Genomic DNA, 26443 nt, shown 5'->3' on the forward strand with positions numbered 1-26443 from the left:
TGATAATCCTAGATCACTGAGAAAACCTTACATGACATTTTATAAGTTTTGCTTAAGACTGCGGGAGCTATAGTGGAGGATTTATCTAATTTGAGGGAAGTAAGGGTTTCCATTTTAATAAATGGATTTCCCACTCTTTGAGTTCTATGTTAGACAGTGTACACTTTTTTGAAGTTGTTCTGCAAGTAGATACTGAGGGTTTGCTGTGGGCCAAATGAAACTCCAGTTTCATGAGATTTTCATTCTATTAGGGCAGATGGACAATAAACAAATAACAAGTAAGTGTATAGTTTCAGGTAATGATTATAGGAAAATGAAGCTTGATTGGGGAGTGTGTATGCTGGTCCAGACAGCAGGTCAGGGAAGGCCTTTCTGAAGAAGGGTTTAGTGTCAAGAACTGGGTCAAGCAGGGAACAGATTGGTGATTATTTATGGGAGTAGTGTTCCAAACAGAGGGAACCATAAATGTAAAGATGCTGAGTCATCAATAGGCTTGATAATCTAAGGGAAGTCAATAGAGTTGGAGGAGTTGGTGGTGGGGGAGGAAGGGGTAGGACCAGGTTGGGCTTATAGGTCTCACTGAGGACTTGGGATTTTTTTCCTAAGGTGAGATGAGGAGCCCCAGTGGGAGGACCAGCAGGAGTGCGATCTGAGTTGTCCTTCAGGACCTTTCTTTGTAAAGAAAGCCTCTACTTTCTTTTGGCTTTCTTTATAAAAAGTGTGATCCTTTATAAAAAGCAGTGCTGGAGAAGAGATGTGAGTAGCTGTGGAAACCATGGCAAGAGGAGGTTTTGCAGAAGGTGGGCTCACATGGTCTGTGTCTGTTCTTATTGTGGTAGTGAGCAGTGATGAGAAGACAGACTGGGAATACTGCAGCTCCTGGGGCAGGAAAGCTAGACTGCTATGGGTCGTGTAACAGGGCCCACACACCAGCCCAGGCTTGTAACAGTATGGAGGTGGGCCTGCTAGGTTACCCCAAATTTCAGTAAGAGGCAAGAAGCAGCCATAGTGAGAGTACCCTTGGCATGCCTGGGTGGCTCAGTTGGTTAAGCATCAACTCTTGATTTTGGCTTAGGTCATAATCTCAGGGTCATGGGATCAAGTCCCATGTCAGGCTCTGTGCTGGGCATGGAATCTGCATTACTTTCTCTCTCTCCCTCTGCTCCTCCTTCTGCTCTCCTTCTCCCCTTGGCTTGTACTCTCTCTCTCTCTCTCTCTTAAAAAAAAAAATTTCCCCCGATGTTGACCAAAAATGGAGATAGATCTGCCAGCTGCTAAAAAAGAATGAGCACAGGAAAGCGTTGATTGGTCAGGGTAGTATTAATTCGTCTATTTAACTGATTTCAAAGAGAAGCCAATGGTTGGCTTCATTTCAGGAACCTGCTAAATTAGGGCCCCATTTGTACTTTATATTGTGTTTTTTTAATGGAAAGACCTGAGGGAGTCTTGATCTTTGGCTCAGTATAACCTGAAAAGACCTGATATTTTATAAACCATTGTTGCTAGCTGACGGTGCACTGATTCAGATTCTGTTCTGGTGGCTGCTTGTTGGTGCCAGGTTTACCCAGAATGAGGAAATGTGACTGAATATATGCTAAGGCCACCAGGTCTTATAAATGAACCTTACCATGACTGGAAATGTCATCACCTTTTCCATGCAGGGGTGTCACACATGTGCTTGTTCCTAAGTCAGTGCCAGTTATTGAGTGGCCGGGCAGATATAATTTCTTTCTGCCTGACTCTATTCTACACTTTCTGGTGAATGACAATTAGAGAAGCACAGCTGTCCCTAAAGGCAGCAGAATTCCTCAATAATGAGGTAATTACAGGGCATTATGTACAACATACATGTTATTATAGAATAATGTATATGAAGCACATTTTATTTATTTATTTATTTGACACAGAGAGAGAGAGATCACAAGTAGGCAGAGAGGCAGGCAGAGAGAGAGGGGGAAGCAGGCTCCCTGCTGAACAGAGAGCCCAATGTGGGGCTTGATCCCAGGACACTGAGATCATGACCTGAGCTGAAGGCAGAGGCTTTAACCCACTGAGCCACCCAGGCACCGCTATGAAGCACATTTGATTTAAACATTGTATATCATTGGTGTACGTTTATGTTTTGTTATATTGGGACTACATATTGGTTAAAAAGTAAGTCTTAGGATCCTGTATTTGAGGAATGTATGTCAAAATATTTAAATAAAATATCTCTACTTTTTAAAATGTTAGCGCTAGGTAGTTGGATTATATCTTTATATAGAATTACTTTTACATGTGGATTGTTAGTCCTGGATAACAAAGTGTTAATATCTTCCTGACTTGTAAGAATTTTACTTTCTTTTTTTTTTTTAAAGATTTTATTTATTTATTTGACAGAGAGAAATCACAAGTAGGCAGAGAGGCAGGCAGAGAGAGAGGAGGAAGCAGGCTCCCTGCTGAGCAGAAAGCCCGATGTGGGGCTTGAACCCAGGACCTGGGATCATGACCTGAGCCGAAGGCAGCAGCTTAACCCACTGAGCCACCCAGGCGCCCCAAGAATTTTACTTTCTACATCTAGTTTACCTTCTAAGTATAAAGAATTGAAAATAATCCACTTGAGCAGGATAGATATCTTTTACAACCTCTTCAGTCATACTGATAATTGTTTCCTGTTCAACTGTCAGATTTCATTTTGGTATTTACAAGGATGTTTTTGGATGCAGGTAACAGAAAACCCAAATGCAAATGATAAGGAATTTTTTTTTTTTTCTCCTATAAAGCAGCCCCAAGGCAGGCTGAGCCCCAAGCCAGCTAATTCATTCAGCAGTTCTGGGATGTTGACTGTCCAGACCCTCTCTGCCTCCCTGCCTTGCCATCCTTAGTGTTCTCAGTGTGGCAGGCTTGTTTTAAGGTGACAAAATGCCTGCAGCCCTTACAAGCATTGCACCCAAATGAAATAACATCCAGAGGCAGGAAAAGAGGAAATGGTTTGTGTCTCTTAAAAACAATGACTCTTTTCCAGACATTTCCATCATAATTCCTCCCATTTCTTATTGAACAGTGTTGGGTCACAGGCTTGAGCCTAAACCTATCACCAGCAGGGAGTGTGTTGCACTGTAATTGGCTCAGCAGCATCGGGTCTTCCCCCGCTAGGGCCAGGGATAGGCCAGCCTCTCTGAAGGCTTTGTGGGAGAGGATGAGCCCTGAACAGATAGGGGGTCTGATAGGAAGAGGAAAGTTCTGACTGTGGGAATGGGTAGGGTGGGGAGCTAGAGGGAAACCAACAGTGTTTCTCTAGGCACTTTTTCATTTAAATGCTATGGAGAATATCTATGGAAGTAAATCATCAATCATGGTAAAATTTTGGATACGTGTATATTTTCAGGGAAGAATTTAAAATTTTGCACTCTAACTGGTATATACAACGTGGCTATAATGTAGACAAGAAATAAAACTATCAGCAAAGCTAAAAGATGAGTTTTGTTCACTTTTTGCAATTAGGAATATATAGTTTAGGCCCCAATATTCTTCCAGAATCATTATGCCAGGGTTCTAGGGGCCTTTTCCTTCTCTTGGGCCGGCCTGGTGGTGCTTGGGCATACAGGCACATGTGTATCTGCTGTTGACCCTGGAAAGGACTGCAGATTGGATGAATAGTGTGGATGGGTCTCACTTGAATGGTGGGGCAAAGGCCTGATTTGCTTGGATGCTTGTTTGGGTGGATGGGTTTAAAGTGATTTTATTTTTATTTTTTTTAAAGATTTTATTTATTTATTTATTTGACAGAGAGGTCACAAGCAGGCAGAGAGGCAGGCAGAGAGAGAGGAGGAAGCAGGCTCCCTGCTGAGGAGAGAGCCCGATGCGGGGCTCGATCCCAGGACTCTGAGATCATGACCTGAGCCGAAGGCAGCGGCTTAACCCACTGAGCCACCCAGGCGCCCCAAAGTGATTTTATTTTTATTGTCTATTACAAGTTACATATTTATGAAACTTATTCTAACATATGTATTCAATATTTAAAACAGTTTAAAAAATCATTTTTTATGTCTAGCATATGGCCTGTATGCACATAAATACATTCAATTGATTGAAGGTCTAAACTGGGACTGGGGTTCTCTTGAGGAAATATGAAAAGGGGAAATGGAGGGCATTGGGGGGATCAATGTGCAAGGGCTGATTAAAAAGATGGGTTATGGAAACCAAAGGGGAAAAAATAAAAGTGAAGACTTAAGGAGCCTATATAGATAGTGACCAGATGGTGGGGTCTTTGGGTTTAAGGACCTGGTAGGATGGAAGAGTTGCTGTTATTGGCTTTCTAGCGGGGCAAGCAGGGACAAGGAGACATGGCAGGTGACAGGGGAGAGGAATGAAACTGGGACCCCAGATGTGGGGAGGTGACAAGCAGTGCCTGGTTCTAGGCTGTGCTGTGGGCATGCACAATGGGAGATAGGGTGGAGGACAGCCTTTTTGGGGTATGGAACTCAGGCATGACCTTTGTAGATGCTGAAATCAGTGCTAGTCAACAGAAAGAGTAAACCAGGCCCTGTAATCTTCTTAGAGCATGCTGGGATGAGTGAAAGACTGTGTGCAGCTCAGGTGGGTGGGCCAGCTGGCATGCAGACTGGTTGTATGAATAGGAAAGCAGCGTTGGTATGTGTGAAGAGAGCACTGCCATGGTCTGGATATTGCAATGGGGAGCAGGGAGGATGCTGACCTCATCTTAGGCCAGGCAGTATGTGGTGCAGGAATAATGAAAGACTTACCTGACAGTCTAGGGGGAAGCAGTCCCCTCAAGGGACTCCAGGTTTTAGGTGGAGCCCAAAGGGATGTGGTGCAGGAGAGGATTTGGGAAGCTTTTTTGGATCTAGGGTATGGAAGGCTTGTGGTTAGGAAGCTGGGGTGAATTTAGGTGATGCCCAGAGCCATATGGAAGTAACATTCAGAAATACAGATCATGTGGGAAGCTTGAATTTCTAGGGACATGGATGAAAACCAAGGTAGAAGTCCAGAGGGGACATCCCAGGTATTGTGCCTCATCTAATATAATGGTTGTCTATTTATTGAGTCTGGTGTCTGGTGTCTTATGGGGAGGTGAGGAATAGGGGCTGGGTGTTGGGCAGCAGGAAGGGGAGCATCTCCTTATGTTGGCATGGGGTGGAGTAAGAGTTATCTTCAGTACCTTATTGCTTAACTTCTGGATGACTCCAGGAGTAATTCCATGTCAAATATGTCCAATGATGTTAATACCTAAAAGTGGATGTGGATTAAAACATGACACTTGAGAGAGTTTTTCTGGAAGTTGAAGTCTCCATGGCATCAGAAAAAGTGTGCTTACAGAATGGACTTTTCTCTTTGAGTTCTTATAGCTTTCCAGAATTTCTATAAATAATTTTGCAATGGTTGGGTATTGGATGGGTGTAGTGTCACACCAGGTGTCCTGCGTGCTAACTTTGGGGGATTACTAGGCCCAACTCCTGATTCATCCTTTTCCACCAGATTTTTCACACCATGTCCTTGAGCACATCTCCTTTCACAGCCCTGATGGAGTGGGGCTGAGCCTTTCATCTGCTAGGTAGTTAGTATTTCATCCACACAGGATTTTGCATTGGCATATAATTGGTATGAGAGACATTTTTAGGTCTGTAAATAGATGCATTTTTCAGATGAGTATTTCTCTTTCATAATAATGATGAGATAAAAGTGTTGATTTACAATTGAAACACAATCATGCTGTCTTATGGGGTCTTATGACCTGATTACTTGCTGAGTCTCAAAAGGGCTCTGTTGTGTGGATTTACCTCCTTACCAGGTACAAAGCTCCAGGTCGTTCTTCTGCCCTTGGCACAGTATACTGCACACACAGGAGGTTCTAAAATCTACTGGCCAGTTTCAGGAAAAGGAGTCTTGCCTGCACCCTGGTTAGCATGGACGACCATTGACAGAACATTTGTATCAATGGGCAGCCTCTATAACTCAGATCCATTTTTTCTGCTTTTCCTTATAATGTTATCCTTGGGGGCATCTCTTCATGGGCTTGCTGACCTTCATGGCCAGTGAAGCTGCTTGGTGATGAGTTTCTTCTTCCCCATCAACATTTCCACAATAATGTTGAATAACAGCCCCTCCCAAACCTCATGGAGTACATAGGCCTTATGGCATCAAGTGTCTATTTTTCTTTCTCACCAGTCTGCATTGGTTGGGGTGGTTCTGCTTCTGGCTGCTGATTGCTTGGGGTTGTCTCCACTGTGGGCTGGGTCCAGCTCTGCTCCAGGAGTTTCCTTGTATTAATTAGAGCAGAGACTGCCTGAGGTTCTCCAGCCACCGCTGGGTCATATTTCTAAGGACTGGTTGTCCCAAATCATTTGGGACATCAAATGGTATGCATCAACCAAAGGTGTGTCTTCAGCTAAAGAAGAATTTGTGGCATTTTTACAGACTACCACAAGAGGGAAAGAGGACAGGGACCAAGGCAGTTGTTAAAATTTGAAATCACCAGAGTCATATTAGCTTTTAAGTAACAGTGCATCACTAATGACATTTATCCTTGTCAGTGTTTTCTGTCTTATGTCTGACTAGTTTATTTTCCTTTCTCACAGAATAAATTATGTTTTATTCAAGTTGTCAGATTCTCCTTGTATGTTTATTTCCCCTTTTTCTGTATAACAGTCTGTAATCTTGAGCATCATGGTTTCATGATTTCATGTCATTGTCTAGGGAATTTGAGTCAACTAGTAAAGGATACTATCTTCATTTACACATGGTTGTATAGGCAGGTCTGGAAGGCTCTGGGAAGTTCTCTGGGAGGGGGCATCAGGAGGGATGGAGCTATAGTAAGGACTGGGTGTCATTCCCTAAGAGGGAAGAACTGAATTGAGCTCCTTATTCCTTTTGAGGGTTTCCACTGGGGCTCCCGAGTGGGGTAAGGATCCTTCCCCTTCTTTTGGTGCTTCCTGGAGACTGCTGAAGCAGGTTTTCATGAAGCTCTGTTATGATCCTCTCAGTTGAAAAGGAGTAGAAGGGCACCTGGCTGGCTCAGTCATTAAGTGTCTGCCTTCAGCTCAAGTCTTGATTCCAGGGTCCTGGGATCCAGCCCCACATCAGGCTCCCTGCTGGGTGGAAAGCCTGCTTCTCCCTCTCCCAACTCCCCCTGCTTGTGTTCCCTCTCTTGCTGTGTCTCTCACTGTCAAATAAATAAATCTTTTTAAAGAGAGAGAGAGTAGACATGGTATTGAAAGGGATTATATGTGAAGGGAAAAGGAGGAATAATCCCATTGTTTTCATAGTTTTGTTTGTTAGTAGTGCTTATTGCTGTATTGGGATCAAGTACCATTTAATAAGGCCAGTCTTGAATATTACTGAATTGTACCTGTGAAAAGGAAGTTGGAGTCTGTAGTGGCTGGACCAAGAAACAGGTGAGGCCCAGAGGACCTGAAGCAGGGTTAGAGGAGTCTGATGCTGTCCCTTATGGAGAAACCCAATGTACATTATTCTAATTGGGGTGTCAGGACCTGATAATACAATTAAGTAGGTTTGGGTTGACTAGCAAGCTTCACACCCTGCAGAGGCCAGAATTAGGTAGGCTTTACTTGAGAAGCACCAACGTTTACTCATGAGAACACACCCTTCACAGCACCTGCAGATTTTTCAGAGAAGGTTCCCCAGATTTCAATGGGGATGTTGCACATGGGAGATAGGGACTCTCAGGGGCAGTTGTGTAAACATTCTTCCCTTCCACTGTGTCCAGCTCCATGCCTCACTCCCCACCTCCACCAGACCTGGTGGTTCCAAATCTGAAGTCCATGGAATCCTGGCAACCAGTCTGGGCCCCACTACAAGACAAACAGAGATGGTAGATCACTTGTTTTTAATTGAGAAAGGGCTTCCGTGTGATTAAGTAAAGGACGTGAGTGAATGTTCATGAATGTGACTACTTATTTATATCATTACTTATGGGGGAGAGGAAAGCAAGCAGACAAATTAATAAATACATTTGAATTTGCAAATTATCACCTATTTCTCAGCAGATAGCAGTATTAAAAACTTGGCTGAATGAAAATATTTTAATGCACTTGAAATCTCAAAGATGGACTTAATTTCTGACTACGGCAACTCATTAAACTTGATGGTCATGCTTCCCACCTGTTAATTAGGTTAATGATACTTCTGAATGTGATACTAATTTCAATTACAGATATTGTTTCCAATGTATTATTGAATAGTTTTTTATATACAGAGCCCTAAATTAGGACCTAAAAAATTAAAAAGAGAGATACAAGCAAAGAGAAAGAGAGGTAGAGACTGAATCCTATCACTAATGTAAAATATGCCTAGTTTGAATAAAGATAGGTTACATCAATTGGCTGATAAAAATTGTGAAGAATAATAGCGAAATGGAAAATCAGCCAAATGTTAATATAACATCACTAAAAGTTTGCCTCATGTTTTCATCCTATTTTAAAATCTAACCTCATCATTGTATTAGTGAAGCACTTTAAGGAAAAAAACTCAGGATGCCTGGGTGACTGAACTGGTTAAGTGTCTGTCTTTGGCTCACTGAGTCCTGCATCCGGGTCCTTGCTCAGAGTGGAACCTGCTTCTCCAACTGCCTGCCGCTCCCCCTGCTTGTGCTTGCTCTCTGTTTCTCTGTCTCTGACAAGTAAACAAAATCTTTAAAACAATTCTTATTCAATTATAACTAGTTCTGTACATTATTCAGTGCTCATTGCAAGAGTACTCTTCCCCTTCACCTATTAAGTATCCAACTGAATTCCTTCTATCCTTTCATTTTTCTTAGGGAATAGAGTACTCTAGCCATTGACCTAGAGTGCTGATTCACCCACAGACCCCCTTTTCGTTAAAGGAGCTTTTGTCTATTTCATAAGCAGTTTTCATAGCAGGTGAAAGCTCAGACAGACTAAGGTCAGCAGGGACAGCCTGACTTTATTGACAGGGGGTTCTGGGACAAGTCACTCTAATCATGACATTGTGAAAGAGCTTTCTCTTCTTGGGAACAGAGAGAACATTTTCAAATGATCACATATTTAAAATAAAGGTCCATGTACCTGGAAGGAAACTGATAAGTCCACTGCATCCAGGGGCTCCTGGTGACTGGTGCCCACTAATGGAGTAAGGGCATGACCTGCCAGGTGCCCAGAAGTAGGTGAGGCCAGACCCCACCTCATGCCCTTGAACAGGGCCTGCTTACCTGTCCTGATTCCTGTACATATACTCTAAGATCATTAAAAAGCTTTTTAAAATCCACCAAATGAAGAATAGATCACTGCCCCCTTATTTATCCGTTCTTGTGTTTGGACAAATTAAGAAAATGAGTCTGAATATTCAAAAGTGCAATAAGGGGCACCTAGGTGGCTCAGTGGGTTGAGCCTCTGCCTTTAGCTCGGGTCATGATCTCAGGGTCCTGGGATCGAGCCCCGCTTTGGGCTCTTTGCTCAGCAGGGAGCCTGCCTCCCTTTCTCTCTCTGCCTGCCTCTATGCCTGCTTGTGATTTCTCTCTGTCAAACAAATAAATAACATATTGGGGGGGGTGGGAGGTTCGGGGAACCAGGTGATGGGTATTGGAGAGGGCACGGATTGCATGGAGCACTGGGTGTGGTACAAGAACAATGAATATTGTTATGCTGAAAATAAATTTAAAAAATGATAAAAAAAAAAAAGGAGGGCATGTATTGCATGGAGCACTGGGTGTAGTGTATAAATAATAAATCTTGGAACACTTAAAATAAAATTAAATTAAACAAAAAAAAAGTGCAATACGCTGATTGGTGGCAATGTACACAAAGGTAGGAGTGACTTTTTTAGCACAGACCAGAGTGGATAAACCACTCATGTTAACAGGAAAATTATAGGCCATCATCTATTAAAGCATTTGAGTTTGGGTTCTCATACCAGTTCCTGGAAGGTTTTTAGGGCATTTATAACCATGTGTACTGTTGGGCTAAAACAAACATTGTTAAAAATTGAAGGGCATGGGGCGCCTGGGTGGCTCAGTGGGTTAAAGCCTCTGCCTTCGGCTCAGGTCATGATCTCAGGGTCCTGGGATCGAGCCCCGCATCGGGCTCTCTGCTCAGCGGGGAGCCTGCTTCCCTTCCTCTCTCTCTGCCTGCCTCTCTGCCTACTTGCGATCTCTGTCTGTCAAATAAATAAATAAAATCTTTAAAAAAAAATTGAAGGGCTCCCTTTTTTTCTCCTATCATTTCCAGATCTTAATAAATCATCAGTCTCCACTTTGTGGAAAAGAAGCTCAAGCAGAGAAATGGAGTGTGTCTCCTAAAATTTTTTTCAATCATAGTTCCAGTGTGTCATGGATTCAGGTCCATCTGGATGCAGGAGCTCTATTAGTCCATCAGGATTCTATCTTAACAGTACTTTTTTCCTCTCTGGCCACTACTTTTTTGTCAGTATCATTCTTGACCAGGCTTTCTGTATGTGGTTGCCCCGAGAGCCTGGAGGTTTACAAGAACTAGCTGAGCAATCACCAGGGAGAGACAGCTTCTCTGTGCTCATGCTTTCACAAAAACTCCCATCAATCCCTCCCATTGGCCAGCATGGTCCTAATCCAATGTCCATAGCCAAGAGTGGTGGTGTTCTCCTTAACCAAATGTGGATTCCTGTTTCCCCAGGGAACAAGTGCTTTCAGGTATTGTTGGTAGCATGCAAAATGGTACAGTCCACAGGGAGATGGAATGACATGTGCATTTACCTTTTGACCCAGAAAGCACATCTCTGGGAAGCTGAACCACCGATGCAGTGGGAAACATCTAGAATATGTGTGCACAGGGCTATTCACAATAACAAAGGATTAAAGATCATCAAACATCCATGAACAGAGACTGATTTAATGAACTAATGTACATCCATAATTGGGACTGCTGAAAGAAATGAAGACTATCAGGACGGCTAATTTTATGTGTCAACTTCATTGGGTTATGGAGTGACCTGATATTTTGGTTAAGCATTGTTCTGTCTGTGTCTGTAGAGGGTGTCTGAGTGAGACTAACACTGAAGTTGTTAAACAGTGAAGCAGATTGCCCTCTCCAATGTGGGTGGGCCATATCCAATCAGTTGAAGACTAGAATAGAGCAAAAAGAATTCTGACTAGAATCCCTCCTGCCTCATGGCCTTTGAACTAGAACATTGCTCTTTTCCCCTGCCTTTGAACTGGAATGTTTGACATTGAGACAGTGTAAGTAAATATTGGGGCTTTGTGTTTGCTGAGCCCCCTAATATTGGTCACACAGATACTTTCAACACTACTTCCCGAAATAAATGAATGTGTTAATCAAGCATCCTGTGTGTGAATGTTGATACTTTTGGGGCTCTTCAGCCTGGAAAGCAGGAAGTTACCCAGATTGATATCCATCTATACAACAGATTGAATGTGTGACTGGTGATAATCAGGGGAGGGCACAAGAGCCAAAACAGGACTCCAACACAACCTTGTGAGATGGTGAAAATCTGAAAGGCAGAAAAACATGTGGGTCCAGAAATATTTAGTCAGAGCCTGGGAGAGAATCTGTGGATCAGAAGCAGAGACTTGTCACAATGCTTGTTCATTTTTTGAGCACAGCAAGCTCAGAAGCGACTTTATGCAAGTTTTGACACAATGTCTTCTGAGAAATTCGGCCATTTTAGACTGGGAAACATATAGAATATGTGTGCATATTCTATATGTGTGCATATTCTATATGTGTGCACACACCATTAAGCTTGCTTGTATCTGACTGCTTTAATTCTTTCATGGACTTTCAAATCATGAGGACTCAGGAATTCCTCTATGTTCTGCAGTAATCTATCATCTCATGTAACAAAGTGTTTCATGATAAATCACTAAAAATATCTGCTGCTTCATTAAAAGCAGATTTGTCTTCAGTGATGGATGCACGAGATTATGGAATGGCGGCTTCTGATGGTCATTCCATCCTGCTGATCCACAGCAAAGCTGCAACAGGTGCAGCCAATGCACTACTGGCACACCAGAACCCTTAAATGCAGCAATCCATCCCCTTGGTCCCTCAAAAGTGGCTTTAGATGATTATGCTATGAAGGAAAACAGGTGAGACTTATTTCTGGTATTGTTTGGGTCCATTTGCATTTTGTGATTACCCACCACAGCCCCTAACATCACATATTACCTACTTGTAGTGGACTTAAAATAGGTCAGTCGGAACCTAGCTGACAAGACTAGCCCCAGCCTCCAGGGCCAGCAATTCCTTTGCAGCAAAACCTTGAGGGAGAAAGCTCAGAGTCAATGCCCTGATTAAGGAGGGAAGAGGCTCACATAGTTCTCACCAGAAGCTTCTCAGCCTCAGAAAAGGTTCCGTTTTTTGTCCCTTAGATGGGACCGTCTGGAGGCACAACCCCAGTAGCCTGGTGTACCAGTTTCCCACAGTGGCAGCTTCTTCATTAACACAGACACTGCATTGGCTGCCCCTCTACCTTCCTTTCCGTCTCCACTTCTCCACTTCCTGGAATGAGCTACTGAGACTCAAATATTTTTCTCAGGGTCTGCCTCTCAGAGAACAAAATGAAGACAGTCCTGGAGGACTACAAACCCTCTCAGCCCAGCAGCACATGAGAGGGATCCCAGAGCCTCCTGGAAACCATGTTAGTGCTGCAGTGCAGTGAACTGAAACCATAGAGAGAGAGAAACAGCAGCTTAATTGTAATATGGGGCCGGAATTCTGTTGAACCACTTACAAATGAGAGATTGAGATGACATAGGACTGCCGGTATATCCATGAGCCCACCTGAGATCAGTTGAGCTTGACTCCTATCTGCAGAACTGTAGGCTTCTGAATAAAAACGAAGGGTGTTTATTTAGACTATAAGATTTGGGTCATTTGTTATGCAGCTATACTAACTGCTACAGGATGGTTCATTTTTAAAATAGAGCAATTACTGACAAAAATGTATGTAATAATCTAATACATGAGTTAAAAATTGTTCCTATGTGTTACCACACAAGGAAGAAAAGTGTGGAAGTATGGCACCATTGCTTCAATGAGGTGGAGGGTGGGCAGTGGAGGCCAGAGCTGACCTGCAGTTTTTAAGTGGCAGTGACCTGATGTTTCCATGTCACTGTGATGAGAGAGAATTGGAGGAAGGTCTGGCAGCAAAAGGAGCTACTAAAGGACTAGAAATCTAGAATGAAACACACCAGCCTGGGAGTACTCTCTACCTCCCCAGCTGTAACTTCTTCTCAAAAGTCCTCCATGAGGCATAAAGTGGGAGAACATATTTAGAAAACATGTATCTGAATAAGATTATATCTAGAATATATAAGCAATTCTTTCAACTCTATATTAAGACAATCCACTTTTTTTAAGGGCAAAAGATCTGAAGAACCACTTCACCAAATATTAAATCATTGCCAAATCCTGTTTTGTGAGGCTGATGAAGATGTCTATTGAGATCCAACTTGAGAGATGAAAAAGGGTCATTGGTGGAGGCAGGCAGCAGCATGAACTGGAGAAGCACAGGCCCCATGATGGGGCCCTGACAATATGTGATGGCATGATGGTAGGAATATGTACAGTGGGCCAGCAGGAGGCATGTACTGGAAATGGTACCCTGTCCATTTTGGGCACCACTTGTGTGGATGTTAAGATCAGTGAGACATATCACTGGACATGTCCCCAAGCTCAGCCCTCCTTCAAAGCAAACCTTTAATTGCACTCTGTCGCATGACCAGAAGCTTTGGAATAGAGGGCTGAGCCTAAGTCTACAATTAGGATAACGTCTCTCACTCTGGGCTTTCTTGGCCCCGGCGCCCCTGAACTTATGAATACAACCACAGAACATCTTGATCTCTTGAATGTCTCCACTCAAGTGAGCTGGGGAGCAGGTTGTCTTTTGAAAGTGGCTGCCTGGTTACCAGAGTTCTAAGTTCAGTTGGGGCCCACCACAAAGGATCTGAGGTCACTCTTCCAAGATTCTAGTATGTGGGCCCTTTCTTTCAGTCACATCGCTTCAGAGCCCCTTCTTGCCAGTTGACTATTTACCTTTCTCCCCCATGTCATCTCCATGACTGTACACAACGAGCCAACAATGCCATAGGCACAACTCTGGAAATGTAACTAGGTTCTGACCTTTTAGGAGACAGAGCAGATATCGGAGCTTTTTTGTTTCCTTTCCCAGTTCTGTGTCCTAAGTCATTGTGGGTCTCCCACAGTCCCCACTTTCCCAACCTGCATACTGGGGACCAAGCTAGAATCGACTTCCTTGGGACATCTTTGGGTGTATGTGGATCCTATTTATAATGTGTGTGGGATGGTATCATGTGTATCTGAGGCACCAATTGAAGGATGGAACAATTACAAGAAGGGGTAGGACTTGGCCTGGAGGACCGCTCAAAGGAGGCTGTGTAAGGCTAGAACCGTCATTTTCCTTCTTGACCTCATTAAAATGTGGAACCATGATGGGTTGGAAAGGCACAAAGATGCAGATTTTGTCATCCTTTCTAGTGAAACTGTTCACTTGTTTCCCATCTAGATTTAGAATGAGACCCCTTTGCTTCATTTGGTCTATGAGGGGAGCAACCTTCACAATGCCTCCCAAGGATCCTGACCTGTGGAATAGGCATCACTCTGTAACCTCTAGGTGGTTAGGGACTGGCTTCTGAGCCATAGGATACAATGTGATGAAATATCATGTGTAGAGTCTCTGTAGACGTCATGCAAAGAGTTTCTCACTTCCTAGTTAATTTGCTCCTGTTCGGCATCTCCCTCTTGCTCTTTTTCTTCTCTAGCTCTGAACCAAAAACAAGCACAGATGTTTTGAGCTGCCATCCATAGAGGCTCACCAGGCAAAGAACTGAGGCAGTGCCAAGGCCCAAAGACACACAGGAACTCAGATTCTGAGTCCAAATGGCTTCCTGAATTCTGGGAGCTAACTTAGAGAAAAATCCTCTGCCAGTCTAGCCTCAGTCACAGCCCCAGGCTCTGAGGTATCTGGAGGCTGGGGAAACACACCACATTATGTCTGCATTCCTCTTCCACAAAAGCTGTGGGAAATTCAAACCTGCATTTGGAGATGCGGGGTATTGGCGCAATGCAGAGGAACACAGAGGAACAATAGATAACTGTCTCCCAGGCCTCAGCCTCTCTCCCTGCTTTCCTCCCTCCCCTCTGCTGCTCTTGGTTTCTTTCCAGCCACTCTAGAGGCTTTTTTCCTCTTCTCTGGCCCAACCGGCTTCTGGTCATGAGGCTCTGCAGTAGAGGTCCCCTCTCCTGACACACTGCATCCAAACTTAAAGAGGGCTCCCCCCCGCCGCTTTTTTTATTCTGTTCTCAGCAATGTCGCCCTCAGTGAGGCCTTTCAGGCCTTCCTGTCCAATGCCTCTGCAGCCTTCCTTCCGAGCACACCTCATTTGTCCTATAGAGCCCTTGGTCTTTTCTTTCACACGTCTTTGTTTTGTGCTGTGGCTCATGTCCAGACTGTGGGCTCCTAAAGGGAAGGAGGCCTAGGTATCTTCAGCAGTGGGCATGGGCCCACCAAGGTACCTGGTGTAGGGGAGTGCTGAAATGTAGAGTTAGTGAATGAATAATTGAGAAGGTCTTAGAACCCACCTCCCCTTTTAAGCACCTAGACTGCAGGGAGAAGTGGCACTCCAAGTTTCAAGCTGTTTCTGGGCAGGGGGACAACCATGATGGCCTGGGCCTGGCTCTTCCTGCTTCCTCAGCAGAACTCCCTAGGTAGCATGGACAGGGAAGTGCCCTGCATCCTGTTCTCCAGCTCTCCTGGGACAGCCCCAGGCAGGCAGACCAGCCAAAAAAGAGTTTTTTGGGGGTGTCCTCAAGGCACTGGCTTTCCAGAGTCACAGGGCCAAAGGAGCAGGATCTCCAGGCTCCAAGGGCAGAGGAAAGGACCTCAGAACCCTCCCTTTCCTCCTTTTTTGTCCACTTCCAGGCTGTCCTCTTTACTATTCCACACCCTCACTTCAGCCAAAAGAGTGCTTCTGTACCCACCCCTGTATGTCCAAAGGATGACCTTGAAGATCTCACGGAGACTAGTCTTGCCGCTGGGCCCCACACAACAGTGTCCAGTGCTCTGGCACTTCCAGAACAACATAAACACATGAGAAACATGTAGGAGAAAATGTCCTCACCATACTAACCATCGGAAAAATGCAACCAAGAGCATAATGAGATATCACATCACATCAATTGGAATTTAGCTATCATTAAGAAGACAAGAGGTAACTAATGCTGCTGAGGATATGGAGAAAAGGGACCCCCTGGACACCATTCGTGGGAATGCACATTGCACATTTGCACTATGCAAAACAGCATGGATGCTCCTTGACAAAATACAAATATCAGAGGATCCCACAGTTCCATGTCTCAGAACATACCCATAGAAAACCAAGGAATGTGTTCAAGAAATCCCTGCACCCATTGCCATGTTCAACAAGAATTATTTTCAATAACCAAGACACTGAAAACATCAGTGCCCATTCATGGTGACTGGATAAAGAAGTGTTTACCTATATAATGGGATATAATCACCCATAAGGAAAGGAAATCCTGCTAGGTGTGACAACAGCAGTGGACTTTTAAAGTGTTATGCCAAGTGAGATAAGTGAGACCGAGGAAGACCAATAACATATATATGCAGGTATAGACATATACATACAGAGATACTAGTTAGATAGATAGATAGATCGATAGATAATAGACAGAGATATATTTTTCCCTTTTACATGGAATTGGAAACAAAGGAGAGAAAAGGAGTCAAACGAATTCAGAAAAAGAGATCACATTGAAGGAACTAGAAGCAGAGGACAGAGGGCAGGGCAGGGGTGGAGTGAATGGTGAAAAGGTACAAACTTCCAGTTTTATGAGAAATAACTAATAGAGTTGTAGTGTACAACCTGATGACTACAGTTCATACCGCTCTATGGTGTATTTGAGAGGCGTTAAAAGAAAGCCAATTCGGAGAGTTCTCATCACACAATGAAAAAGGTCTCCTTTCTTTTCTATTTCCTTCCTTTTTGTATCTCTAAGGGACAATGGCAGTGAACTCAACTTTATTCTGGTAATCTTCTTAGTCTATGAAAGTGAAGTCATTATGTTGTGCACCTGAAACATACACAGTACTCTATGTCAATGAAATCAATAAAACTGGGGCAAAAAATATTTTACTATTCATAATGAGCCTCAGGGAAGTTGACTTTGTAAAACAATGACAGGTAAACAAAACTGGAATCAGTAGAATCTAGTCAATAGATAAAAACATCCAAGCCACTTGAATAAACAATGCATTCTGAGTTGAAAAATCAGTGATTTGAAATGAAAGGAGATGACGCGGAATTTTAAATTTGTGTTCTATTAAAAAAATTGATCAAGGAATAAAATGTCTTCATAAATTAACTCTGAAAATTACTTCTCAAATAAAGTTTTCATGTTTTAGACAACTTCGATTTTAAGCTTTGAAGTGGGCACAGAATGACAACATTCAGTTTGATCCAAGTTGTCTCAGGGAAAATGGATGAAGTAAAGTGCCTGAGATAGGACCTACTAGGAAAAGTACAAATGGCATGGTGAAATTCATTTCTCTGTCTTTGCAGCACTTCAGTATAATTTATTTTTATGTCATTAAGTACTTGAAGTTCATGGGAGTATGTTCTAAATGTTTTAAAGGCACTAATATCTTTGTACCACCTCTCTGTACCCTGTCTTCACATCTCATTGCATCTTTTGACTATACCATGAATCAGAATCTTCCCATGACAACCTCCTTCCAGCCCTTGACAAACAGCATTCTACTTTCTGTCTTTTGGAATCTACTTTAGGTAGGTCCCAAGAGTGAAATTAAAGGATGTATTTTTATGAATACTCATTTCACTTAGCATAATATCCTCAACATTCACCCATGTTGTAGCATATGTCTATGTTATCCTTCTCTTTTAAGAAAGAATACTATTCCAGCATGTGTGTATGCAACATCTGCCCCTCGCTGGACAGAGTCTTGGATTGCATTCATGGTTTAGCTCTTATGAACGATGGTGCCATGAAAAGGTGTGTTCAGATATATCTTTAAGGCCATGCTGTCAACTAAGTTGTGTATCTACCCCAGAAGTGGAATTACTAGAGCACATGCTAATTCTAATGTGGATTTTTCTGAGGAACTGCCATACTGATTTCACAACGATGCTGTGAAACATTCCTACCACACACAGTGTACAAGTTTCCAACCTCTCTGCATCTTTGCCAACACTTGATCTTTTCTTCTCTTCTATGTCTTTCTTTCTTTCTCTGGGATGAGTCATCTTAATGGGATGTGATATGCTATCTCATTGATTTTCATAATTTGGGTTTTCTGAAAAATTAGTGATGGGAGGTATCTTTTCAAATTTCCCTCCATGTGCCTATCTTTGAGGATAATATGTCTGTTCCCCGCTTGTATATTCACACATTACATTTAATTTTTTTTTTTTTTTTTGCTGTTGAGTTTATGTGATCTCTATGTATTGTGGATATTGAGCCCTTGTCAGATACATGGTTTGCAAATATGGTCTCCCATCCTGTGGACTGTGATTTTCCTTCATTGATTAGGTCTTTTAAAGTCACAAAGATTTTAAGTATTCTGAATATACAGTGTGAGAATTTATTTTTCTTTTCCATCCTGTTCCTTGCCTACCCATTAACTCACTGTGAAATCCTGTTTTGTGAAGTTGATGAAGATGGTGGCTATTGAGCTCCAATTGAGAGATGAAACAGGATCATTGGTGAAGGCAGGCAGCAGTATGAACTGGAGAAGCACAGGCTTGATGATGGTGTCCTAATGATATGTGATGGCATGTTTGTAGGAATACATATGCTGGGCCAGCCTGAGGCATGTGCTGAAAATGGTACCCTGTCTATGTGGGGCACCACCTGTTTGGATGATGGTAGCAGTGAGACATATGACTAGATATGTCCCCAAGCTTAGCCCTTCTTCAAAGTGAGCTCTTCATTGCTCTCCACTCCATTAATGTTTGAGGAGTTTCTTCATCAGATGAGGGACATAGTCTTACACGACAAAGGGTGATGAATGTGGTGTGGGTGACACCTGTCTCCAAGGAACTTCTTTTTTTTTTCTTCAATTAAAAAAAAAAAACCACAGTCATTTTTAATAGAACCAGTGCACAAAAGTGCTTCTTACTATTCTTTTTTTAAAATTTCTTTTCAGTGTAACAGTATTCATTGTTTTTGCACCACACCCAGTGCTCCATGCAATCCGTGCCCTCCCCAATACCCACCATCTGGTTCCTCCAACCTCCCACCCCCCGCCCCTTCAAAACCCTCAGATTGTTTTTCAGAGTCCATAGTCTCTCATGGTTCATCTCACCTTCCAATTTCCCTCAACTCCTTTCTCCTCTCCATCTCCCCATGTCTTCCATGTTATTTGTTATGCTCCACAAATAAGTGAAACCATATGATAATTGACTCTCTCTGCTTGACTTATTTCACTCAGCATAATCTCTTCCATTCCCGTCTATGTTGCTATAAAAGTTGGGTATTCATCCTTTCTGATGGAGGCATAATACTACATAGTGTATATGGACCACATCTTCCTTATCCATTCGTCCGTTGAAGGGCATCTTGATTCTTTCCACAGTTCGGCGACCTCTCCAAGGAACTTCTAATCCCTCTGTTGAGGTGAGGCCATTTCTGGAGTTATTTGCAAAGAACTTGTTCCAACATATGGCTTTACTCTATCTTTTGTTATACAAACCTTTTCCCAATTTTTAAAGTAAAGTGGATGCGGGCTGTGCAATGTGAGCACACCAGCCTGACCTTGCCGTTCCCAGTTATCAAGCACCTGCATTTCACTTGCACATTTCTGAAAGAGCCTATGCATTTGAGTTTTTTACCCAGGTTTCAAAGTTGCATACCCTGTTTTGATGCTCTGAACTGTGATTCATTTTTATGTAAAGAAAATAGGTGAGCCCATGGTTCTGGTGCAATAGGCTGTCCATGGGAGGTGTGCCCTGTGACCGCCTTTTAGTGTGGTCAGCCTACTTGCGTCACTGGGGGTGGAGCTAGACTGTTGCTCTGTGCACATGGTCACCTTGAGATTGGGCTCTGCCCCCTGGAATTGTGACATCACACCTAAGTCCTTCTCAGCCAAAGGGGATATAAAGACCTCTACTTTTTTTAAAAGATTTTATTTATTTGGGGAAGGGGCGAAGGCAGGGGCACAGAATCTTCAGCAGACTCCCTGCTGAGTCCAAAGGCCTATGTGGGGCTCCATGTCACACCCTGAGAAAGTGACCTGAGCCAAAATCAAGAGTCAGATAGATCCTCAGCCCACTGAGCCACCCACACCCCTGCTGCCCACTCTCAAAATGAAGTGTCCTAAGTGTTCAGCCACTGGTCTCATGGCTGTGCATTCCTGGGTGTCTGTGTCTGCTCAGCCATCCAGGAATGGAAAGGAGGGCCCAGACCAGGTTTTCCCTTGAAAGCAGCCTGTGGTTGTATTGCATCACAGGCCAGACACTCTCACAGGCACAGAGGCCAGGAAAGGCACTCCCACTTGAGAACCCGCCACTAGGTTTGTGTCATGGTGTGGGGAAAGAGGATCACCAGGGAAAGTTGCCTCACTTGAGTGAACTAGCAGTGACTGGCAGTGACCTCACCACCTAACTCTTGGATGGTGTCCACATGTCTACTAGTAACAGGAAGAGTGGGCATCCTTCCAAGCATCGGTCATGTTAACCAACAATGCTGTGAGGTAGGTGCGTTTGCCTCATTTTACAGGTGAGAAGACTGAGGCGCTCACCTGAGGTCTTGTGCCTGCCTTTCGGAGCCAAGATCTGAAGTTCGCATAAGCAGAGATCATAGCAGTGCGTCCTGTAGTGTAGGTTTGTAAGGATAAAACAGAACAGTAGGGCAGCCAGTTTGCAGAGTCAGGAGGACACACTCCCATCCTGGGGGTGTGGCCAGGAAAAAAGCAATAAGTGCAAAGGAGAAGCTGCTATGCCCTAGTCAGTAACTCTCAAGAAAATCATGTCCTCAAGCTGCCCCTTTCTTTCCCCCTTCTATACACATGGATCGGGGGTGGTAAGAGGGTGGGTAGCAAAGCACTCAAAGACCCTCTCCTCAGGGTCAGGCCCTGCAGAGGCCAGTGGGGCTGCGTGTCGACCACGGCCATGTGACTGGCTCAGTCCTGCCGTCACCCTGATGGGAGGTCATACTCTCTGCCTGCAGAGCAGAAACCAGCTCCCCCGGCTGGATCCAGCTGCAGGTGGTGTCTGGGCCAGGGGACAGTGGCTGGGGTCATAGCACAACTCAGTTGTCCCATCAGAGCCGAATCTGGGGCAAGGGCACAGGTATGAGGCCTGCTGCAGCTCGGTCAGATGCTGGGCCTGCCACTTCCTGCCACAATCCAGGGCACCTCTCAGAGCCTGTTTGGGGGAGGTGGATGAGGTCCCAGCCTTTGGCCTGCCACCCAGCTGGCCCTGGCTTCCCCCGAACCCAGCATGCAGTCACAGAAGGGAAGGACAGCCCTCAGCTTCCGGATAAGGGGGCTTAGATGAGCTGGTTCTCAGCTGTCCCATGGTCCTGTGACTCTGGATGTGTGTTTCAGGCCAGGAGGCTGCTGACAGGCAGGTAAAGCTTCTTCCTCAGTAGCCCAAGGACTAACTCCAGAGTGGGCCTGGACTTCCTCTCCGGCTCCGCTCCCCCTGCCCATGCTTCTCTCTGTCCCCACATGCCCCTGCATCCTGGGCCAGTCCTGGAGGCCAGATCCAGCCCCAGAGAGGCTCCTGCTCTCACCCTGCTGCTGCCTCAGCCAGAGCACATCTGCTGTGAACCTACCATCTAAGGGTCCTTCCTCCATCCCTTGTCCTCTGCCCCAGCTTGTGCCCAAGGTCCCAGGCCCCAGTCCTAGTCTGCTGCTGGCTCTTCACTCCCAGGCCTGGGGCCCACCTTCCCTTCACTATGGCTTCTACTCCCTCCTTCAGACCCTTCCCAGAGGGAAGAGCCCCCACAGGAATTCTGGCCCACTGTGGGCCTGGCCTGCTGGAAGAGCCTGCTGGCCCAGCATGGGGGCAGTTTCATGGCAACTTCTCCCTTTGCTGAAGAGGACGCAGCCTTGAAGGATCCCCAGCCTGAGTGCCTTAAGCCCCAGGCTCCAGCGACCCAGGGTTCCTGTGGGTCACTGAGGGTCTTCAGCAAGTCCTGGCCCCCTTCTGGGCTAGACTCTAGCTCTTCTCACAGACCTGGGGCCCCGATTCCTGCCAGTACTGTCCCACAGACCAAAAGCTGCAAGCCAGCGATAAGGGACAGCCCAGCTGGCGGCTCCCCTGCAAGGCCGCCTGCCATGCCTAAGCTCTTAGGCCTCCCTCTAGCCCAGTGATCACAGACCTGAGAACTGCTCAGAGACATTAGGGACTCCCAGCTGACAGAACTCATCAGGGGCAGACCTGGCTTTTGGCTCCACCCTGCACCTCGCTCCTGCTGCTGGTCCCGTCCCCACCCTTGCACCTGGCTCAATGCCCCACCCTTGGGAGCCTGCATTTGCCTGGTGGCTCCCCCATCACATAAGGCCCCAGCCAGGATGGAGGGCCACCCTCTTCCCATGGAGTTGGGTGGTCCCTGGCTCCTCCCTCTCCACCTCTCCCATCCCCCACCTGTACTTCCCCTTCCTGAGCAGGGGTAGAAGTTAGAGACCCAGACCTCCGGCTGACTTCCTTATGCTGAACCTTGGTCCCCAACTCACACATGCTTTCCCGAGGCCTAATGCCATCCTTGAGTGACGCTGTTATCTGGATGAGGCTGGTGAGCCGTAGAGCCTCATTGTCTACGCATCTGCTATGCCTTGACCTCACTGAGTCCTCACAGTGGAAATGGCAACTGCATGTTGAGGTCTTTTGGTGGCTGGGGTATCTTCATGTCAGCATGAAGCTGAGAATTTGGAAGAAAAGAGGTCTCTGGGCCGTGGTCATAAGTAGAGTTTGGAAACATTCATGCATTCAACAGATAGTATCCAGATCCTACTATGTGCTAGGCCCGATCCCTGATGCTGGTAATAAGTTTTAATTTTCTGTATCAGTAAACCTCCCGCAGCCCTGGTTCTCTGGTCAGAAACCTCTCACGACTTTCTCTTCCACTGCTCTAGCTCGCCTGAACCACAACCATTCCCCAGGGGTCTGAAGGAAGGCGTGTTTTCCCCTCCAACTCCAGACAGCCCTCTCCATCCAAAGGTTCTTCCTTGTCTTAACCCCTGAATTTCCCTGCCTGGAAGGCCCGACTTGGAGGCCAGGGTGAAGCAGGTGAGGCCCTGCTCCACCCTGACCAGCTGGCACCCTTGCCAAGGTCATGTGGCATCTCTGGCAGGTCACAGGAAGGAGGGAGGCTTGATCATCAACCATCCATTCCACACACTCGAGGGGCATGGCTCTTCCTACAGAACGAATAAGCGTTTCATCCCGGAGAGACTTCCGAACATCTGTCTCTACCCATCACTGCAGATGGCTGCTGGCAACAGTGTGGTTTCCTCCAGGCCAGTATCTGGCTTTCTGGCCTGGCTACAGATCCCAGAAAGCTGGCTCAAGCCGCTGTCTGGGCACCACCTCCTTGGGCCTGGAAAGCAGGATGGAGTGTGCAGTGGGGAGCCTCCACCTCCCAGGCCTATGGAGGGAGGCCGTGTGGGGCAGCAGGAGGAGCCCACGGTGGGGGACAGACTGCTTGGCTCTTCAGTAGTCCTGGCTTCCACCAAGTGGCCTTCCCCAAGCCATTCGCCCTCTCAAGCTTCGGTTTCCTCCTCTGTACAACCAGCAAAGGGAGACCAACCACCAGGCTGAGCAGGAACAATGTGCCTGCATGAATGGGGTAGTGGGTTGGTGCTGATTCCCTCTGTAGTGGCCACCCAAGCCACCTGGTCAGACCACCCCAGAATCTCTGGTTAGTTTGTCAGAGTCTGAACGGCAGCGTCCAGGTGGGTGTTGCTGGGGTGGGCACCATCATTTGGGAAGAGTTGGAAGTAAGGAGGTGAGAGGGGTCAGTGTGTGAGGGACCTTGAATGTCTCTTGGGAAAGGCTCATCCTGGAGGTAGCAGGGTGCTTGGAGGGGTGTGAACAGGGGCACCGTTTGTGTCAAACAACAGAAGTGGTCTCTGAGGTTGGATAGGGATTGCCGAATCAGCTGATGCACAATACTCTTCTAGAACTTTCATAGCTATTAAAAGAGGCTCACTGTGGCATTTCCTCCCTTTCGTACCATTGGATGAGCTCCATATACTCCTGTGAATGGGGCTCTGGGCAGGTGACCGTGCCTGGGTTTAGCCAGGTGCTGTTGCTGACTTGGGGTCTTATGCAAGCCACTTCCCTGGTCTGACCTGTCTCCTTGTCTGGAGAAAATCATTCAGAGATTGTCCAGCCTGCCTCCAGCATAGCAGTGAGTTTGGCTATTCCATCCTGGATAGAAAAGCCCTTTGTAAACAGTGTGTGAAGAAACATTAAGGTCATAACTGTGTTACACTAAAAATAATGGGTCTCGGGCACCTGGGTGGCTCAGGTGGTGAAAGCCTCTGCCTTCGGCTCAGGTCATGATCTCAGCGTCCTGGGATCGAGTCCCGAATCGGGCTCTCTGCTCAACAGGGAACCTGCTTTGCCCTCTCTCTCTGCCTGCCTCTCTGCCTACTTGTGATCTCTGTCTGCCAAATAAATAAATAAAATATTTAAAAAAAAATAATGGGTCTCACCATTCTGCGGTCTTAGTGATGATACTAAGCCAGCAAGGTGACCTCGTTCAAGGTGAGGCGAGCCATCCCCTCCTGATGGAACCTGGAGGAAGTAAACATTTGCACTCTGGGAGTGACCCCGAGATGTGTCCCTGCCTCCATCTCCCACTCAGGGCTTCCTAAGGGACCCAGTTCAGAGGACTTGGCCACATGTCCCCTGGGGGCAAAACTGTCCTTGGCTGAGAACCTCTGCTTGAGCTTAGAGGAAATGGGGGGGCGGGAGGGGGGAGCTCCAGGCTACAACCAGCCAAATCCACGATGTGGAAAAATTCTACAAGATAAGCGCTCGGGTGTCACCCACAAGTATATAGCATAGGAAAAACAAAGGAAGGGGCAACTATATGTATTAGAAGAGGTGTTAAGCGGTCTATCCACCGAGTGCAGTTTGTGGCCTTTGGAACTTGATTGAACATGATAAAAATAAATTTTCATTAAAAGAAAAACACTTTTTTTTTTTAATTTGAGAGAGAAAGAATAAGCGGTGGGGAGAAACAGAGGGAGAGAGAGAAAGGGAGAACCAGGCTCCCCACAGAGCATCTTGCTCCACACAGGGCTCAATCCCAGGACCACGAGATCATGACCTGATCCAAAGCAGAGGCGTCACTGACTGAGCCACGCCAGCACCTCAAAAAGACATTTTAGGGGTGCCTGGGTGGCTCAGGGTCCTGGGATCGGGCCCTGCATTGAGCTCTCTGCTCCGCGGGGAGCCTGCTTCCTCCTCTCTCTCTCCCTGCCCGCCTCTCTGCCTACTTGCGATCTCTGTCTGTCAAATAAATAAATAAATAAATCTTTTAAAAAAAAAAAAAGACATTTTAAAAGATGACTGGGGGCACTGGGTGGCTCAGTCATTAAGCGACTGTCCTCAGCTCAGGTCATGATCCCAGGGTCCTGGGATTGAGCCCCGCGTCAGACTCCCTGCTAGTGGGAAACCAGCTTCTCCCTCTCCCACTCCCCCTGCTTGTGTTCCCTCTCTCGCTGTGTCTCTCTGTGTCAAATAAATGAATAAAATCTTCAAAAAAAATAAACAAAGGTAAGTGGGAAATGCTGAGGAATTCTTGTTAATTGTGTCAGGCTCGCCCACAGCATGCTACTTAGGCTTCAGAAAGGACTGACCGGGCCACCTCAGCAGCGCAGGCGCTGTCAGCAGGATGATGCAGACGGGGCCCAACATGGTCCCTGAGGTGCTCCCTGTCCCTTCACTGGCCTCCACAGTTGGCTACATAGGGACTGAAACACAGAAGGATGACAGGGGAACCAGTCCCAGAGATGGGCGGGTGACAAGCTGGATGTGAGCCCCGCTTGACCCAGGGGTGGGAGTGGGAGCAGCAGGATGCCGGCCCGTGCCTCTCCCCTGCGTTCTGCTTTGTATACATTTGATGTTTTCCATCATTAAAATTGTTTGAAAGTGAAAGCCAGGTTTTCGCTCTGCAGTGGAGCCTCATTCTGAAGGGCCCAGCTGGGGTCAGAAGGACTGAGACAGCACAGACTGGCCCCTCGGCCTCCCTCCACTGGAAGCTGGATCTCTTCTAGATGCAGACCCAGGACAGCTAGACTCCTGCATCCCTTCCACAGCTCTGGGGGGGTGGGGGGGTGGGCACAGCTTTCTTGGCTGAAAAGGTCACTGCTTGGGGCGGGTATAAAACTATGTTTGCGGCCGCAGGGGTCATCCTGAGCCTTGCTGAGCTTCACTCCCCAGGGCCAGGCGGATGTGGGG

The 26443-nt window shown here is 45.9% G+C and overlaps 1 long non-coding RNA gene across 1 annotated transcript in view; it reads left to right on the plus strand.

The window, feature by feature from the left end:
• The window catches only part of LOC125109317 (uncharacterized), a 225871-nt gene that overhangs the window by 132349 nt on the left and 67079 nt on the right, over positions 1-26443 (plus strand). Inside the window, exon 2 of the long non-coding RNA XR_007130190.1 lies at positions 4574-4578. This is a non-coding gene — a long non-coding RNA (uncharacterized LOC125109317). The remainder of the gene's footprint in view (positions 1-4573; positions 4579-26443) is intronic.

This window comes from Lutra lutra, chromosome 9 (assembly GCF_902655055.1).
Source record: "Lutra lutra chromosome 9, mLutLut1.2, whole genome shotgun sequence".
Classification (NCBI taxonomy): domain Eukaryota; kingdom Metazoa; phylum Chordata; class Mammalia; order Carnivora; family Mustelidae; genus Lutra; species Lutra lutra.